Genomic DNA, 12,024 nt, shown 5'->3' on the forward strand with positions numbered 1-12,024 from the left:
CTCAGGAAGGTTTGGTAGCACTCATTTAAATTAAGGCTACTTTACTTGGGAGCTGGAAACTATTCCAATGGACCCATTTATTTTACTTCCTGGAAACATTTGACTCAAACTGATAGAAAACCGTGTGGAAATAACAAGCTGGCATAAATTCTTGAGCAGTTGCTTACGTCCCTAGAGCACTGAGCTGGGGGGGGGGACCACTTTACTGCAATAGCCACATTTGAAATTACTACATTTATATCACCCATCCAGAGTGAGGGCAAGGGGGGGCAGGCAAAAACATTCACACGCCTGTGAGATGGATGGGAAGCTTCTCCCGTGTTTGATCTGCAGCAGCAGTGGGGGCCAGTTTTGCTAACCCGAGATACATCTCCAAAGAAAGACCATCTGGTCAGTTGTGGGGAAAGAAGACGGTTTGGTGAGCAGAAACACTTTACATTTTTATGCATGTAGGATATCATCCATCATCCAAGAACTGGGAGGGCAGATTCTTATGACTTACAATAGGGTTGCCACATTTCAAAAAGTAAAAACCAGGACACCCCAAAAGTTGTTGAGGTGTTTTTTTTAGGAGGACCCCCCAAAACAGCTGAGCTTTTTTTCAAGAAGCCATTTTCAATTGACTTGTCTGAGATCCAGGACAAAGCACTACCTTTCGAAAATCCTCCCGCCCCAGACGTCAATTCCCCCTTTGAAATCCCAGTAATGTCTGGGAAAATCCAGACGCATGGCAGCCATTCTAGTGTGGTTTACTTTGTTAGCTTTTGTGCCACAAGATTTGACTCTAGGGAGAAACCCATAAACCCATACACACGTCCTGATCCCCTGATATGCTCATCCTTTGATTAGTCACTATGCATTATTTTAATCCAGTGTGCATGATTTGCTCTTGACTTCTTAAAGCACTCCCTCCACAAAGTCTTCCTTTTGTAACGTTAATGACATTTGACTTAAATACCTGAGCACAATTGCCAAACAGGAGCACAGCAGCATGGTGTGTGCGTGGAGGGGAGTTATACTGCTCGTTTGTGCCTAGATCTTAGTTTCAGAGCTCCCACTTAGGATACATTTAATTGAAAATGTCCCTTGTTAGATCAGTACATTAGAGACATTCAAAGACACCCCCAATTAGCATCAGAATTAACATAAACATGCAAATTAACACAAAGCAAACAGAATCCTCTTATTTTCTTAGCATGTTACCCCTGAAAGTAAGCCATTCAAATCAAGGATATAAATTCCCAAATTAATCTGCATTTTTTCCTTGGTACTTTTATCTATTTTTTTATTAGAATCTTTATTATATGTGAATTGAATAGAAGGATGTGCTTATCTCTGAGCAGGGAATATGTGGTGAAGGGGTTTCTTCCTTTGGAGGGGCTAAATGAATGTGGAACAAGAGCGCTCGATGGTTCCTGTGGAGAGGATTGCTCCAGGAGGGGAGGGGCACGTCTTAGAGTGCAACGTCATCACCAAAAGGAGGCAGAAGGAGAAACAGCAACACCCTCCATGGCACATTAACCAGAAGAGTTTGAAGAACTAAGACTCTGTGACGTGCCACAACACCCTCTCCATACTGTGTTTTGTGCAGATGCCAGAAATGGTTGAGACTTCAGATAAACCATGTATGCAGCGGATGTTCAGTTTGCCTACTTTTCTAAGAAAAACAAAAGGTGTATGTCTTGAGAACTGGATTTGACTTAGACGGTGCTCAGTTTAGCTTTAACGCCTTGTTTACATTTAGAAGCTTTTCAAAACAGCTTGGCAAAACAGTCCACTGTTTGTGGGCTGGTGAACTTCTGAACAGAACAGCAGTTCCACCAGAAAGCAATTCAAGAAGTGGGGCAGTGTTGCCAGGTGGGGTGTCCATGTTAAGTGTTCCAGCCAGCTAGCCATCTCCTCCACCTAAACAATCCATTCCATCCCCCTCTCCCAATATTCCATTTCTCTTGCTCCTCAGAACAGTAAGTCTACATTCCATGTTGGTCTTCATTGGGCTATAATGGGGGAGGGGCTTTCACTTGCATTTGGAAGCAGATTTGATTGTGTCTATATACACTTTTTGCTTCGCTTTGTTTCTTACTGTACTGAGGGGAGTAAGGTAAGGTAAAGGTAAAGGTACCTCTGCCCGTACGGGCCAGTCGTGTCCGACTCTAGGGTTGCGTGCTCATCTCGCTCTAGAGGCCGTGAGCCGGCGCAGTCCAAGAACACTTCCGAGTCACGTGGCCAGCGTGACGAAGCTGCTCTGGCGAGCCAGCACCAGCGCAGCAAATGGAAACGCCGTTTACCTTCCCGCTATAAAGCGGTACCTATTTATCTACTTGCACTTAAGAGTGCTTTCGAACTGCTAGGTGGGCAGGAGCTCGGACCGAAAGATGGGAGCTCACCACACCGTGGGGATTCGAACCACCAACCATACAATTGGCAAGTCCTAGGCACTGAGGTTTTACCCACAGCGCCACCCGCGTCCCTTCTGAGGGGAGTACAGTACATTAAATTTAAAAATCTTCCATGTTCTCTCAAACGATATTGAAATAGATTCAACAAAAGATGTTCCCCCAGTGTTGCCTGATAAATATATTTTTATAATCCTCTAGAATCGACAAGGAAGTCACTCTGTGAGCAGAATTGTTCAGCTAAAATATTTTGGTTTCCTTCATTCCGTATTACACTAAATGTCAAATGGATAACTTGTCATAAGACGCTCTTTCCACAAAAGGAGATTCAACAAAGTAAGACAGTAGAAACAAATGCAAATATGAAATTATGTGCCTTCTAGCCATATGTAACCTTTATTTAGTCCTTTAGCTTCTCCAAATGACCCTGTGATATTTTCTGCTGTTTCATCATCTCTTGTTTGTACCAAGCCAACCACATAACTCAGGCTTCATCGGGGAAATTGGCATAATTTAGTTTAGCACGTTAAAAGTGGCATCTTAACCTTTCTACAGCCACTCCTGCCCCATTATTGAAAATGATTTCAGAATAAGATGAAATGGCTGACCAAGAGTTTAAATAATCCCATGTGAAGAATGCTGAACATGAAGCCACTAATTTCTACCCCCCTCAAAGACATATTCTACACTGAGTTTCAGAAATGATGGTGCACCTGCTCACCTGAAAATGCCTGCAAAAGGAACCTTTAGTTCTATAGCCTTTGTCTCTCCAGATGCTGCTGAAGAACAACTCCCATCAGCACGAGCAAGCATGGTCTATGGCCAGGGATAAGAGTGGTTCCCCATGCCAGGTGCAAAGGACAGGGCTTCTCCACCAATAATGCCACAAAATGAGTTTTCTCCATTGCTGCGCAACAGGTTGTAACTAGGGCTGGGAGATATATCGATATATCGTCCAAAACCAGTCTGAAGTTCACATCGTGATAATTGTTTCATAATATTTGAGCTGGCAATATATCGCGAATCACAATGTGTATAAGGGCTAGGCAATATCTGGTTTTTCAACATCGCGGTAGCTCACCAGCTAAATGTTATCACTAACTAAAGCTCACATCACCAGCTAAACATTGCAATGTTATCACAAGCTAAAGCTCACAGTATCACAATATTGCTAAACATTGCAATCTACCAGAATGTCTGAAAGGACAGAACTATACAGAGGCGAACAGGACATACCACCACGCACTGGAACTTTCCATTATTGTACTGGTATGACAGTCATATTATACAATGAGGAAATGATGTAACTCCAAGTGAAATACTTGGCATGTTTCTTTCTCAAATCAAGAGTATTTTTTTAAATAGGCAAAGACTGGACAATAATTCTTTTTAAATGTGTTTTCATTATGTTTGGCATTTATACATGTTTATATTACGTTTTGATGAGCTAGCCCCCACGATGACAAAATACCTTCTGGGAAAGCAAAAAGCTTTTTCAAGTGACATGTGGCATACTTTCACCGCATAAGTGGATGCTACAGCTGCATCGTGCCACGGGGTAAGTAACAGAATTCCCCCAGTATAACAGTCCTCAAAGACATATGATTGTGTTTAATACAGCTATACTATTCTGCTGATCTGAGGGCAAATTTAAACATGACAGCTTCCACTCAGAGGCAAAAGAAAACCACTTGTCCATGTTGACACTCCACAGTGGTGGGGATGTCTAAAAGGCACTGTGCCAGCCAATGTGTTCACAAAATCATTTATCCCAGATAATGCATACATTTGAGTATGGAAATTTTGGATACTAACATTTTTAACATCATTCTCATTGCATGAAGCACTACTGCATGGCTAAGTGTTGTTGATTTTTAAATCATCTACAAATATCATTATTTATTCAATCCTTTTCATCTATGAATGGAATACTCTTCAGGCACTGCATGCTTTAAAATAATAAGCAATACAAGGAAGGCCCCAGAAAGCACAGGAGCACAAACCATATGGCCAAGCTGGTGCCATTCTGACTGCACAGAGGAAAAAGGAAAAAATATCCCTCTAAAAGGATTGAGATCAGGGGTGCCCAAACTTTTTTCAAAGAGGACCAGGTTGGATGAAGTGTACATGCATGAGGACCGACCAAAGTTGTTGAGCTTTTCTTAGGATTGAAGTTGTTGAGAGCTTTTTTTTTACAATTTTACTCCAAAGTTGCTGAGCTTTTTTTAGGATTTTACCCCAGGACATATACTGCCATGGGGATCGGATTAAATCGACCAGCGGGTCCAATTAGGGCCTCGAAACAGACTTTGGACATGCCTGGATTGAGATAAATATACCAAATTATATATAAAAGAACTTATTTTACTGGTCGCAACTGGTAAGAAATTAACATAACCACCATATGAAATCACTCTAAAAGAGCCCCAAAGTAGGATAATTATGTAATTGCAAGGTGATTTATAAAGTGTTCCACTTTCACTGCCAAATGAAGTGAGCTATGTCAATAACAAGTCTAAAGAGCAAGATGATTCTATAACAGCAAAACAAATTATGAAGTATTCTATCGTGGGCTGGTTCTTCGGCCCATTTTGCTAAATAAATCACAGTTGGATTAAACTCCACTCCAAAGTTCTATACTGGGTTAATTTTCCTTACATAAATGAAATACTGAGCCACTACAATTACATCTCTCCCTCTGCAAATACATCTAAAGACCTTCTCTGTCTTCAAGCACTGAATCCAAACTGTTTGAATTCAGACTTTGAAGAGAGAGGTCTTTTTGTCCCCCACTTCTCCACTGAGATTGTAAAATGAATATTTAAGATACGATGTGCCTATCTCTAACTACAGAGGCTCTGACTGTTCAGTGGTTCGGACAGCCCAGCAGCACATTCCAGAACCCAGGAAAAAACATTAAGGAGCCATTTTCTTTGGGAAAGTGGAGGGCAGAAAAATGCTCAAGTGCCTCTCCTCGAGACCACTCAAAACTGCAGCTTCTGAAGACAAGTTCTCATTTAAAAAAAGAAAAACACAATCAGGACTCTGTTCCATGTACTCACATGTTACATATATTTACATGCAATGCATAGTTCGCCCCGAGGTGCTCTTCAGAACTTGATTTTCTAAAAACAGTTCAATGTAATTGCTTTTCCCTCAGGCAGCTTATTTGATTTTATGTAATCACAGCTTCTACGCAGGGATTTTGTACTGAAAAAAGTAAATTATTCTGACAACGATCATTTTACCTTTAAACAATCTGGATCTGTTGTCTGTCTAAAACACAATATATGTTTGGATGTGCTTTAATGATACCTGACAGTGAACTGGAAAGGGGAAATTATAAAGGAAAAAAAATGTTTTCAACAGAGTAGGGGAGCAGTACACATTTAGCAATGTTCGTTCTTATTTCAAACAGGTGTTTTCTATCTAAAGCTAATGGTGAAATCCTATACAGATGTATTTGGGAATAGGTACTATTGATTTTTAAATTTTGTATTCCACACTATCTGTAACTGAAAGTAGTTAACAACAAAATCAATAAAGCCATAAATGACCAACTACAAACATATTAACAGCAAAAGCAGAATAATCAAATAACAGAATAACCACAGCGGAATAAAAGTTAAAATTGGCAGTAAAAGCTTGGGCTTGTCAGAAGTGAAGGAAATGGAAGGGAAGCAACATAGAAATTAAGAGTGCAAACCAGCCACAAACATCAGTTTGGACCCAGCTTCATAAAACATCCTGTCTTAGTACAAGGTGCTTCATAGGCTGAAAAACTTGGCACAGGGTCTATCTGGGTCTGCTTCATTCTCCTGACCTTAACTATTGGGAAATTAAAAAAAAACAAAAAAAAAAACCCTTTTGAAAGAGTAAATTCTCCAGAGTGGCTAAACCTGCAAAATCACAGGCAAATAGGTCCAGAACTTTTGTTCTGGGTATCTTTAAAGTTTGTTTTCTTTTTGAAGGAAACATCTATATGTTTGGGGGCAGAATTGAATCACATTTACAGGCAAGGCCACCCCTTCTGAAGCCAAGAAATCCGCCAGATTACAAAAGTAAAGATTCAGTTGTTTTACCCAGAAAGATGGGTAAAGTTTGCATAATCTCCTCTAGTGCTTGGGAGAAACTGATCTGAAACTTGCACATTTGAGAAAGGTGCTACTGGATAAGAACCCTGTAAAGCTGCAAGCAGGGAATTTTCTCCTAAGCACCTTTACATTTGATTTTTGTGTGTGTGTGGTGGGAAAGCTGAAAGAGATTCACTTTCCAGGTAAAATACTCACCTCTGATTACAAGCTTGACCTGTCAATCACAATGGAGTTCACCCTCTCCTTTCTCTAATGTTTGCTTTCCACCACTCCACCCTGGTGCCATTCCTTATAATATGGTAAACTTAGAGACATTACTTTTAGTGGACACTTGTTTGCAGCATTTTTTTAAATTTCTGGATTGCCAAGGCACTTTGGGGTCCCTGCTCTGAAACATAAAGATCCTGTTTCACCTCTGACAAGCACAAAACCCCTTCAAGGTATCCACTTCAGCTGAAATCTGTTCCTCATTTTCATGAGAGTGGAAATGTTTGCATTAAATTTTTTTTTAAATTATTTGGATTTCCAGGATCTAGACATTTAAGCCAGCAACCCAAACCATGTTATTTGGGTATGGAGAAACATAGACATTCTGGGATATTTGGTCAATGAAAAAATAGGCTATGGTCCTCAATTTGCCAAGTCTGCTCTTGCATATTTGCCAATGACAAGACAGCATTGTAAATGTCAAGGTCAGGATGATGATTATTCAGTCTGACATATTACATGCACATCCCAGGAAAATTAGATGGCTCTGAAGACGAATATTACTGCAGATGCCATTCCCCCACATTAGAGTTCACTAGTGAGTTGATCTCCTTTGAGGAAACTCAGTCCTGTGTCAATAGCAATATTGCCACAATGTGCACGAGGCACTGCCATACCTAGCAAAGCAGAGAAGTCCCCCTCAAACCACAAAATATTATCAATAGAAAAAAGAAGCAATACATTTTAGAGTAGAGCCTGCACACGGAAATCTAATAAATCATCATCATTGTCTCTTTCTGTTTGCTTTGCTACCTTATAGCCATGTGTAAGCTAGCGTACTGTAGCTGAAGATGTTGACTGTGCAAGAAACAGGTGATAAATCCATGGAACTGACTGACATGGGCTATCATTCTCATTGCCTTTTCACTTTATTCAGGAACTTGAAAAGTTAAAGTGAAACCTCTGCTCTAATGGTGCTTTATGTTCTGGTCTGTTGGTTGAGTTTATATTCTTTGTCCATTTTCTACTCTATGTACTATCTCCATTGGCGGAGGCAGTAAGCCTCTGAATACCAGTTGCTGTGAACCACAAGGTTTTGCTTGCAGGCTTCCCAGAAGCATCTGGCTAGCCACTATGAAAACAGGACATGGAACTAAATGGGCCTTTGGTCTGATCCAGCAGGGCTGGTCTTCTATTTTATTTTTGTAAGGCACTTAAGAAACACTGAAATATTTAGAAAACATCTTAACTACCTTAAATCAGATCCAGAGGAACTTCCCCCAATGAATGTATTATTAGAGACTTCTCTTCTGGGCTCACTTCCTTCTAGCTTTAAACTATATTGCCAACTCTTAAACCGATCTGTAATTATTTTTCTTCTCCAAGAAGCCTTTTTGTAAATTACCAGGAAAGGTAATCAAAAGATGAATACATTAACAGAACTGTCTTTTATTGCCAAAAAGTAAGGATGTTTAGATAAATGGATCTTGCTTTGTTGATTTTACATTAATGGTATTGTAATGTGAAGCATTGATTATTATAGCATTACTAGATCATGTATATGTATCTTCCTGCTATATACCTGCTATGAAAAAGGTAAAGGGACCCCTGACCATTAGGTCCAGTCGTGACCGACTCTGGGGTTGCGGCGCTCATCTCGCTTTATTGGCTGAGGGAGCCGGCGTACAGCTTCCGGGTCATGTGGCCAGCATGACTAAGCCGCTTCCAGTGAACCAGAGCAGCACACGGAAATGGCGTTTACCTTCCCGCCGGAGTGGTACCTATTTATCTACTTGCACTTTGACGTGCTTTTGAACTGCTAGGTTGGCAGGAGCAGGGACCGAGCAACAGGAGCTCACCCTGTCATGGGGATTCGAACCGCTGACCTTCTGATCGGCAAGCCCTAGACTCTGTGGTTTAACCCACAGTGCCACCCGCGTCCCCCTTTTTTAAAAAACCTGCTATAGATAACGTTAAATCTCGAAGACAGCTGTGAATGCATTACAAATTGCACAGTGTTTGCAGTGCAAGCAACTATAATAATCCTGCAATGTGTGATTCACATGTTTATTATAATTGGTCTATATCCTGGAAGCAAATTGAATTTGGCCTTTGGTGTTTCACAACTATGATAGGAGCCCGAAAATAACAGGTTTATTGCTTTCATTAAATGTAATTTAAATCATAGGCAGGGGAAATGCTATATTGCTCTGCCTTCAAGAGTTTCAAACTTGGTGTGTGTCAATAATGCAGAAGCAGCCTAAGAGAAAGCGCCATGAGAAAATACAGACCTGTGTATTGCTGAACATCCCAGTCTACTTCTGTACAAATAGCATCCGCCAATGCATGACATTATCAAGATATGAAGCAGCAAGGGAAACATTGTGAAAGCATAATTAAATCATGGATAATTATCTTAACTTCACACTGGATAATTATCAACCCTTTGTAAACATATGAGTGGAGTGAAGGTAAATATCATATAGTGCCTGTTTTTCCTTATAGAAGCACCAAAAATGTCACTCTTTTAATTCTATGGTCACTGTTTGGGTGGCCTGTTTGGGTTTCGCTGCATGCCTATATTAGACAGCTTCGTGTAAAATATAGCCATTGTAACAAAATGAATGACAGGGTATGGTATTCAAATGAAAAGTCCTGTTACAAAGGAATGACCCTTCAGTCAAATTGCATTCTTGGATCATTTATTTTATTGATTTTATTTATCCAATTTATATTCCATCCTTTAGTCAAAGATCCCAGGGTGGTGTACAAAATTAAGAATAATAATTTATGCAGCGTAATAATAAAAACATAATTCACAGCATACAGAGCATAATAATAAAATCACTGGTGGAGTAAGAGGAGTGTGGGGGGAGCGCATCGCCCCTGGCAGCACGATCCCGGTGGGATGCCATCACGCCACGCCCCCAGGACGCACCCCAGGACCCCTTGGTGCCGGAGCAGGAAGCGCCACTGAATAAAATAACATAATAAGAGTCCCCACATATACAATAAGTCCCCACATAGGCCATAGATTATTTAATGGTCATAGGCCTGGGTAAAGAGAAATGTTTTTACCTGGCACCTAAAGACATGTAATGATGGTGCCAGGTGAGCTTTTCTGGGGAGAGCATTCCACAGATGGGGAGCCACCACAAAAAAGGCCTGTTCCCTTGTTGCCAACTTCCGAACCTCTCAGGGTCCTGAGTCACTCCAGAGCCAATCACCTTGGCATAGATGTTGAAGTCCCCAGAACCAGTAGTCTGGGGAAATACTGAGACATAAAACCGAGAAAAAATAAGAAAGGGGGGAAATCAGAATACATAGTGGAAAAGAAAGTAACAAAATGAACCAAGGTAGAGGTGGAAGTGGAGTCAATATCAACTGTGTGTTTTGTATTTGAAGTATTGTTATTGTTTCAAGTGGGAAAATGAAAATGATTTAAATAAATAAATAAATAAAGAACTAGCAGTCTGGGAGCCTTCAATACCATCACTGAGACAAGGTCTGCCAGTTTGGGCAGGGAGACTGCTGGGTATCAAGACAGGTAATAAGTGATTGATTGGCCATGCAAAACCTGGTTGGTCTGAGAAAGGAAGGAGAGAACAACAAAGGCCTTGTGACACACATATTGCTTGTAAATCTGATGACTGAGAGAAGTTAATTAGGAAAAATGTGTTTTGAATAAATTATACTGGATGACAGGCATTCCTTTTAATGTGTTAATGACTTAAACCGTACATGCTTTTCTTGAAGAAATGGATTAAATAATGTTTTAATCCACATAAATTAAGTTGGGAAGTTAAAAGCAACTTCGCTTACAAACAAACCTCTTTCATTGTGGAACTTATTATAATGTCTAGTGGCCTGTGACATTGCTTTGCCATCAATTTTCCTGCTTTGCTGCTAGAATGGGTGCTCAGTTAACTGCTTTTCCTTTTAATTAAACAAAAATCTTAGGATTGAACTGCCTATTACAGAAGTCCCATTGTAAATGTAACTTGGCAACCGTCTGGTACCCTTAGAATAAACTATAGCTGCATAGCATACCTGGTCACACATAAGACTAAGCCAAGGTTTTGAAATAAAAACAAACCATAGCTTATGACTGTGGTTTGTGTTTAATAAACCATTGCTAAGCTGGCTGAGTTTGGATGATCAAATTAAACCGTGGTTGATGAACTAAGGCTTAGTGTCATGTTTGAACCAGGTCTATGTGTCCAACTGGCCCAGCATATGCTGCCAAGAGACATCAGGGATTGGACCTGAGATCTTCTACACACAAACCCCCTTCCAGTTATGCTACCATGTTGTATACCTAAAATGCATTGGCAGCTCAAGATCAATCATCAGACTGGGACTGAACAGGATCACTGAAATACGGGTTTCTGAAAAGGTGAATCAGAGTCTGAAGGGACCCTACCACTCAACTGAGCAGCAGGATGCAGTTCTCCATTCAAACTTCCATGTCACGTCACTCATCTTCCTTCTCCCATCTGTCTGCTCAGTTTTTTCAGTAGATGCAACCCTGCTCACCAGTTGTGTTTACGTCATCACTTCCATATATGGAGAGTATGATGAACATGCAAAGGACGGCACAATTGCCTAGCCTCCGATCTGCATTTAGGGGAAGGAGAATTTACACTGAGGAAAGGCCACAGGAGAAAATGGATTAAACACCCGCTCCTGCAGTCCTTGATCTGAGTTAGCCCTGTAGGAGTGCTAACACACGCAGGATATCACCTCCATCTCTCCCTCCATTGGGGTGCTATTTTGATGAAGGGTGGTATATTAGAGGGGGTGGTCCTGGTGAAACATGTTTCCCAAATCATCCTGCACCTGAGATATTGCTGTTGAAGCTTTCGTCTAGTCTATGACAATCTTCAAGGCATCTCCCATCAAATCTATTTAGATCTTCATGTCCTGCTCATGAAATATTGCTTCAGCTTTTGATTGCACCAGCTTTTTCAGACTTGATGCCCTCCATATGTTGTTGGACTACAACATCCATCATCTCGGGTAATTGGCGATACTGGAATTCAACAACATCTGGAGGGCACCAAGATGGGGGAGATGAGGATACACCTTCTATATGCTGAGTTCTTCCCATTTACAGAGACAATGGAAGTTTCCAGTTCCTTTTATGCATCTTTTTGAATAAATAAAAAAACAGATTCTTGAGTGTAACAATCTCAGAAACCAGAAACTAACAGGAACCATGGCTAAGTACATTCTGGAAACCAATCTGGAAAGGAGGTTATTTATCGTAGTGGCCCTTTTCAGAACTCCATAAACGTTTGTTTCACTCAAAAGTATTTTTAAACTCA

The sequence above is a fragment of the Podarcis cretensis genome (genome assembly GCF_951804945.1).
Source record: "Podarcis cretensis genome assembly, chromosome: 2".
Lineage (NCBI taxonomy): Eukaryota > Metazoa > Chordata > Lepidosauria > Squamata > Lacertidae > Podarcis > Podarcis cretensis.